The sequence below is a fragment of the Staurois parvus genome, unplaced genomic scaffold (assembly GCF_062004578.1).
Source record: "Staurois parvus isolate SC_StPar_1 unplaced genomic scaffold, SC_StPar_1.0 ptg000581l, whole genome shotgun sequence".
NCBI classification, from domain to species: domain Eukaryota; kingdom Metazoa; phylum Chordata; class Amphibia; order Anura; family Ranidae; genus Staurois; species Staurois parvus.
Genome location: NW_028318377.1, coordinates 9,494,504 through 9,503,287, shown reverse-complemented (window position 1 = coordinate 9,503,287; position 8,784 = coordinate 9,494,504).

Here is an 8,784-nt window from a genome sequence, read left to right as displayed (position 1 = left end):
GAAATCTCGGCCAACAATTTTTTTTTTAAATATATACCGAAGCATGGGGGCCATCCACCCACTGGCCACCCCAGGCCCCCATGCTTCGGCATATACCGTATGCTCTTTTTTAACTGCGGATGAAAAATCTCATCCAACAGCACTGCCCACACTGACTAATGTATATTCTGGGAGCAAGTTCCTGTTGCTGTCAGAATAAACAGGTCGGTGCTGCAGCTGAATGACAGAAATATATATATATATATATATATTTTATTTTTTTTTTTTTTTAAAGCATAAAATATTATAACTACTTCAAGCCAGAACACATCTTAAAATATATCATCCTAATAATATTAATATAAAATAACAATATTTTTTTGTATTTGTTTTTAAATTATTAACTACTATGAGCAGAACATATCTTCAAATATATAATATTATTAAATAATAATAACAATAAATATAATAACAATAAAAGCGTCATCCCCCCGCCCCCTTAGCATTATTCCCCCCCTGCTCCCTTAGCATTTCCCCCCCCCGCCCCCTTAGCATTATTCCCCCCATCCCCTTAGTGTTATTCCCCCCTTCCCCTTAGTGTTATTCCCCCCCTGCCCCCTTAGTGTTACCCCCCCCCACCTGCCCCCTCATACCAATAATGGTATAATTTGTTTTGTTTTTTTAATTTTTGGGTTTTTCTTTTAAATTATTAACTACTACAAAAAGAAAATAGCTGTACCCAAACAAAATTTTCTTCCTTTTTTTCCACACAAACAGAGCTTTCTTTCAGTGGTATTTGATCACCTGTGCGCTTTTAATTTTTTTGTGCTATTTTTCTGCTACATGTTTTTGATAAAAAAAAATCCCAGTAAGTGAATATTGATTGCTATGTGTGAAAGTTATAGTATCTACAAACTATGGTATAGAGAATGGAATTTACACAGCTTTTACTTTCTTACTGCCCTTCACTTTTCTTGAGGTGCTAAAATACCAGTCACTAGTCACTTAAATGATATATTGCTCACACAAGCCATGGGTATATGTGGAATTACACCCCAAAATACATTCTGTTACTTCTACCGAGTATGGGGATACCACATGTGTGAGACTTTTTGGGAGCCTAGCCACATACAGGAGCCTGAAATCCAATGACCACTTTGAAAGCTTGACAGTGCGTAACTTCCTCATTTCACTTCCTCAATACCTATCACAGTTTCGGAGGCCCTGAAATGCCAGGATAGCACCAAACCCCCCCCCCCCCCCCAAATAACCCCTTTTTGGAAAGTAGACACCCCGAGGAATTTAAAAAGAGGCATGGTGAGTATTTTGCCGATCTAATTTTTTCTCACAAGGTTTTGAAATATAAAAAAAACAAAAAAAATATGTTTTTGTTTTCTTTCTTCATTTTCCAAAAACTTGTGGCAACAAATGAGATCTGCAAAATACTAACCATGCTTCTTATCAAATTTCTTAGGGTGTCTACTTTCCAAAAAGGGATCATTGGGGGGGGGATTGGTGCTATCCTGGCATTTCAGGGCCTCCTAAATTGTGATAGGTAGTCAGGAAGTGTAATGAGTAAATAAAGCCCTTTAAACGCCTGAAGGAGCATATTGGCTTTTGGGGTCCTGTACTTGGCTAGACTGCTAAAGTCTCTCACATGTGGTACCCCCATACTCGGGAGAAGTAGCAGAATGTATTTTGTATATGTAATTCCACATATACCCATGGCTTGTGTGAGCAATATATCATTTAAGTGACAACTTTGTGTAAAAAAAAAAAAATGTTTTTGTCATTTTCCAGAAACTTGTGGAGAAAAAAATAAATCTTTAATGGAGTTTAACCACCTCCCGTCCGCCATATAGTAATATTACGGGCGCAAGGTGGTTCTCTCGTTCTGGGAGGACATCATATGGCGTCCTCCCATTCTCACTACGCATGCGCGGCTCAGGGGGCACGTGGCGATCGACGGTGCGTTGTGTACCTCGGACACAGCGGATCACCGATCACGGAAAGAGCTGAAGATGTCGGCTCGGTCATGTGATAAGCTGTGTCCAATCACAGCTGATCATATGTAAACAGGGAAATGCCGGTTATCAAATCTATGGTTAGCTGGCAGAAACACCGGCTGCATTCTCAGGTTCCCCCAATGGCACGGGAAAGCCTGAGAAGGCCGTAGAAGGCAGCGGGGGGGGGGGGGGGATCTTATCCCGCTGCATGTAAAAGCAATCCTGCAGCTAATTAGCCACTAGGATTTCTTTTACATGAAAACCGATCAGGCATCATCCTGATATAACCACTCAAAGTTTTGTGATGTACCAGTATGTCACTGGTCCTTGTTGGGTATGTGATGTACCAGTACGTCGCTTGTTGGGTATATATGCTATGTTCTTTTTTTCTTTTATGCAGCCTGTGTACTGAATGAAAAAAAGAGAAGAAATCTCTGCCAGAAAAAGTGTGTGGTATGCCTACTACTAGAATATACCTCCTTCCATCCACCCACTTTTAATGGTGGGCACACATGAAACGTTCTTTTATTGTCATTCAGCCCATGGGCTGAACGAAGAAAAAATAAACTAACAGATTCCTCTATTCACATCGGTCGATGTGGATGAAGAAATCTCGGCCAACAATTTTTTTTTTAAATATATACCGAAGCATGGGGGCCATCCACCCACTGGCCACCCCAGGCCCCCATGCTTCGGCATATACCGTATGCTCTTTTTTAACTGCGGATGAAAAATCTCATCCAACAGCACTGCCCACACTGACTAATGTATATTCTGGGAGCAAGTTCCTGTTGCTGTCAGAATAAACAGGTCGGTGCTGCAGCTGAATGACAGAAATATATATATATATATATATATATATATTTTTTTTTTTTTAAAGCATAAAATATTATAACTACTTCAAGCCAGAACACATCTTAAAATATATCATCCTAATAATATTAATATAAAATAACAATATTTTTTTGTATTTGTTTTTAAATTATTAACTACTATGAGCAGAACATATCTTAAAATATATAATATTATTAAATAATAATAACAATAAATATAATAACAATAAAAGCGTCATCCCCCCGCCCCCTTAGCATTATTCCCCCCCTGCTCCCTTAGTATTTCCCCCCCCCGCCCCCTTAGCATTATTCCCCCCATCCCCTTAGTGTTATTCCCCCCTTCCCCTTAGTGTTATTCCCCCCCTGCCCCCTTAGTGTTACCCCCCCCCCACCTGCCCCCTCATACCAATAATGGTATAATTTGTTTTGTTTTTTTAATTTTTGGGTTTTTCTTTTAAATTATTAACTACTACAAAAAGAAAATAGCTGTACCCAAACAAAATTTTCTTCCTTTTTTTCCACACAAACAGAGCTTTCTTTCAGTGGTATTTGATCACCTGTGCGCTTTTAATATTTTTTGTGCTATTTTTCTGCTACATGTTTTTGATAAAAAAAAATTCCCAGTAAGTGAATATTGATTGCTATGTGTGAAAGTTATAGTATCTACAAACTATGGTATAGAGAATGGAATTTACACAGCTTTTACTTTCTTACTGCCCTTCACTTTTCTTGAGGTGCTAAAATACCAGGTCACTAGTCACTTAAATGATATATTGCTCACACAAGCCATGGGTATATGTGGAATTACACCCCAAAATACATTCTGTTACTTCTACCGAGTATGGGGATACCACATGTGTGAGACTTTTTGGGAGCCTAGCCACATACAGGAGCCTGAAATCCAATGACCACTTTGAAAGCTTGACAGTGCGTAACTCCTCATTTCACTTCCTCAATACCTATCACAGTTTCGGAGGCCCTGAAATGCCAGGATAGCACCAAACCCCCCCCCCCCCAAATAACCCCTTTTTGGAAAGTAGACACCCCGAGGAATTTAAAAAGAGGCATGGTGAGTATTTTGCCGATCTAATTTTTTCTCACAAGGTTTTGAAATATAAAAAAACAAAAAAAATATGTTTTTGTTTTCTTTCTTCATTTTCCAAAAACTTGTGGCAACAAATGAGATCTGCAAAATACTAACCATGCTTCTTATCAAATTTCTTAGGGTGTCTACTTCCAAAAGGGATCATTGGGGGGGGGATTGGTGCTATCCTGGCATTTCAGGGCCTCCTAAATTGTGATAGGTAGTCAGGAAGTGTAATGAGTAAATAAAGCCCTTTAAACGCCTGAAGGAGCATATTGGCTTTTGGGGTCCTGTACTTGGCTAGACTGCTAAAGTCTCTCACATGTGGTACCCCCATACTCGGGAGAAGTAGCAGAATGTATTTTGTATATGTAATTCCACATATACCCATGGCTTGTGTGAGCAATATATCATTTAAGTGACAACTTTGTGTAAAAAAAAAAAATGTTTTTGTCATTTTCCAGAAACTTGTGGAGAAAAAAATAAATCTTTAATGGAGTTAACCACCTCCCGTCCGCCATATAGTAATATTACGGGCGCAAGGTGGTTCTCTCGTTCTGGGAGGACATCATATGGCGTCCTCCCATTCTCACTACGCATGCGCGGCTCAGGGGGCACGTGGCGATCGACGGTGCGTTGTGTACCTCGGACACAGCGGATCACCGATCACGGAAAGAGCTGAAGATGTCGGCTCGGTCATGTGATAAGCTGTGTCCAATCACAGCTGATCATATGTAAACAGGGAAATGCCGGTTATCAAATCTATGGTTAGCTGGCAGAAACACCGGCTGCATTCTCAGGTTCCCCCAATGGCACGGGAAAGCCTGAGAAGGCCGTTGAAGGCAGCGGGGGGGGGGGATCTTATCCCGCTGCATGTAAAAGCAATCCTGCAGCTAATTAGCCACTAGATTTCTTTTACATGAAAACCGATCAGGCATCATCCTGATATAACCACTCAAAGTTTTGTGATGTACCAGTATGTCACTGATCCTTGTTGGGTATGTGATGTACCAGTACGTCGCTTGTTGGGTATATATGCTATGTTCTTTTTTCTTTTATGCAGCCTGTGTACTGAATGAAAAAAAGAGAAGAAATCTCTGCCAGAAAAAGTGTGTGGTATGCCTACTACTAGAATATACCTCCCTTCCATCCACCCACTTTTAATGGTGGGCACACATGAAACGTTCTTTTATTGTCATTCAGCCCATGGCTGAACGAAGAAAAATAAAACTAACAGATTCCTCTATTCACATCGGTCTATGTGGATGAAGAAATCTCGGCCAACAATTTTTTTTTTAAATATATACCGAAGCATGGGGGCCATCCACCCACTGGCCACCCCAGGCCCCCCATGCTTCGGCATATACCGTATGCTCTTTTTTAACTGCGGATGAAAAATCTCATCCAACAGCACTGCCCACACTGACTAATGTATATTCTGGGAGCAAGTTCCTGTTGCTGTCAGAATAAACAGGTCGGTGCTGCAGCTGAATGACAGAAATATATATATATATATATATATATATATATATTTTTTTTTTTTAAAGCATAAAATATTATAACTACTTCAAGCCAGAACACATCTTAAAATATATCATCCTAATAATATTAATATAAAATAACAATATTTTTTTGTATTTGTTTTTAAATTATTAACTACTATGAGCAGAACATATCTTCAAATATATAATATTATTAAATAATAATAACAATAAATATAATAACAATAAAAGCGTCATCCCCCCGCCCCCTTAGCATTATTCCCCCCCTGCTCCCTTAGCATTTCCCCCCCCCGCCCCCTTAGCATTATTCCCCCCATCCCCTTAGTGTTATTCCCCCCTTCCCCTTAGTGTTATTCCCCCCCTGCCCCCTTAGTGTTACCCCCCCCACCTGCCCCCTCATACCAATAATGGTATAATTTGTTTTGTTTTTTTAATTTTTGGGTTTTTCTTTTAAATTATTAACTACTACAAAAAGAAAATAGCTGTACCCAAACAAAATTTTCTTCCTTTTTTTCCACACAAACAGAGCTTTCTTTCAGTGGTATTTGATCACCTGTGCGCTTTTAATTTTTTTGTGCTATTTTTCTGCTACATGTTTTTGATAAAAAAAAATCCCAGTAAGTGAATATTGATTGCTATGTGTGAAAGTTATAGTATCTACAAACTATGGTATAGAGAATGGAATTTACACAGCTTTTACTTTCTTACTGCCCTTCACTTTTCTTGAGGTGCTAAAATACCAGTCACTAGTCACTTAAATGATATATTGCTCACACAAGCCATGGGTATATGTGGAATTACACCCCAAAATACATTCTGTTACTTCTACCAAGTATGGGGATACCACATGTGTGAGACTTTTTGGGAGCCTAGCCACATACAGGAGCCTGAAATCCAATGACCACTTTGAAAGCTTGACAGTGCGTAACTTCCTCATTTCACTTCCTCAATACCTATCACAGTTTCGGAGGCCCTGAAATGCCAGGATAGCACCAAACCCCCCCCCCCCCAAATAACCCCTTTTTGGAAAGTAGACACCCCGAGGAATTTAAAAAGAGGCATGGTGAGTATTTTGCCGATCTAATTTTTTCTCACAAGGTTTTGAAATATAAAAAAAACAAAAAAATATGTTTTTGTTTTCTTTCTTCATTTTCCAAAAACTTGTGGCAACAAATGAGATCTGCAAAATACTAACCATGCTTCTTATCAAATTTCTTAGGGTGTCTACTTTCCAAAAAGGGATCATTGGGGGGGGGATTGGTGCTATCCTGGCATTTCAGGGCCTCCTAAATTGTGATAGGTAGTCAGGAAGTGTAATGAGTAAATAAAGCCCTTTAAACGCCTGAAGGAGCATATTGGCTTTTGGGGTCCTGTACTTGGCTAGACTGCTAAAGTCTCTCACATGTGGTACCCCCATACTCGGGAGAAGTAGCAGAATGTATTTTGTATATGTAATTCCACATATACCCATGGCTTGTGTGAGCAATATATCATTTAAGTGACAACTTTGTGTAAAAAAAAAAAAATGTTTTTGTCATTTTCCAGAAACTTGTGGAGAAAAAAATAAATCTTTAATGGAGTTTAACCACCTCCCGTCCGCCATATAGTAATATTACGGGCGCAAGGTGGTTCTCTCGTTCTGGGAGGACATCATATGGCGTCCTCCCATTCTCACTACGCATGCGCGGCTCAGGGGGCACGTGGCGATCGACGGTGCGTTGTGTACCTCGGACACAGCGGATCACCGATCACGGAAAGAGCTGAAGATGTCGGCTCGGTTATGTGATAAGCTGTGTCCAATCACAGCTGATCATATGTAAACAGGGAAATGCCGGTTATCAAATCTATGGTTAGCTGGCAGAAACACCGGCTGCATTCTCAGGTTCCCCCAATGGCACGGGAAAGCCTGAGAAGGCCGTAGAAGGCAGCGGGGGGGGGGGGGATCTTATCCCGCTGCATGTAAAAGCAATCCTGCAGCTAATTAGCCACTAGGATTTCTTTTACATGAAAACCGATCAGGCATCATCCTGATATAACCACTCAAAGTTTTGTGATGTACCAGTATGTCACTGGTCCTTGTTGGGTATGTGATGTACCAGTACGTCGCTTGTTGGGTATATATGCTATGTTCTTTTTTTCTTTTATGCAGCCTGTGTACTGAATGAAAAAAAGAGAAGAAATCTCTGCCAGAAAAAGTGTGTGGTATGCCTACTACTAGAATATACCTCCTTCCATCCACCCACTTTTAATGGTGGGCACACATGAAACGTTCTTTTATTGTCATTCAGCCCATGGGCTGAACGAAGAAAAAATAAACTAACAGATTCCTCTATTCACATCGGTCGATGTGGATGAAGAAATCTCGGCCAACAATTTTTTTTTTAAATATATACCGAAGCATGGGGGCCATCCACCCACTGGCCACCCCAGGCCCCCATGCTTCGGCATATACCGTATGCTCTTTTTTAACTGCGGATGAAAAATCTCATCCAACAGCACTGCCCACACTGACTAATGTATATTCTGGGAGCAAGTTCCTGTTGCTGTCAGAATAAACAGGTCGGTGCTGCAGCTGAATGACCGAAATATATATATATATATATATATTTTTTTTTTTTTTTAAAGCATATAATATTATAACTACTTCAAGCCAGAACACATCTTAAAATATATCATCCTAATAATATTAATATAAAATAACAATATTTTTTTGTATTTGTTTTTAAATTATTAACTACTATGAGCAGAACATATCTTAAAATATATAATATTATTAAATAATAATAACAATAAATATAATAACAATAAAAGCGTCATCCCCCCGCCCCCTTAGCATTATTCCCCCCCTGCTCCCTTAGCATTTCCCCCCCCGCCCCCTTAGCATTATTCCCCCCATCCCCTTAGTGTTATTCCCCCCTTCCCCTTAGTGTTATTCCCCCCCTGCCCCCTTAGTGTTACCCCCCCCCCCCACCTGCCCCCTCATACCAATAATGGTATAATTTGTTTTGTTTTTTTAATTTTTGGGTTTTTCTTTTAAATTATTAACTACTACAAAAAGAAAATAGCTGTACCCAAACAAAATTTTCTTCCTTTTTTTCCACACAAACAGAGCTTTCTTTCAGTGGTATTTGATCACCTGTGCGCTTTTAATTTTTTTGTGCTATTTTTCTGCTACATGTTTTTGATAAAAAAAAATCCCAGTAAGTGAATATTGATTGCTATGTGTGAAAGTTATAGTATCTACAAACTATGGTATAGAGAATGGAATTTACACAGCTTTTACTTTCTTACTGCCCTTCACTTTTCTTGAGGTGCTAAAATACCAGTCACTAGTCACTTAAATGATATATTGCTCACACAAGCCATGGGTATATGTGGAA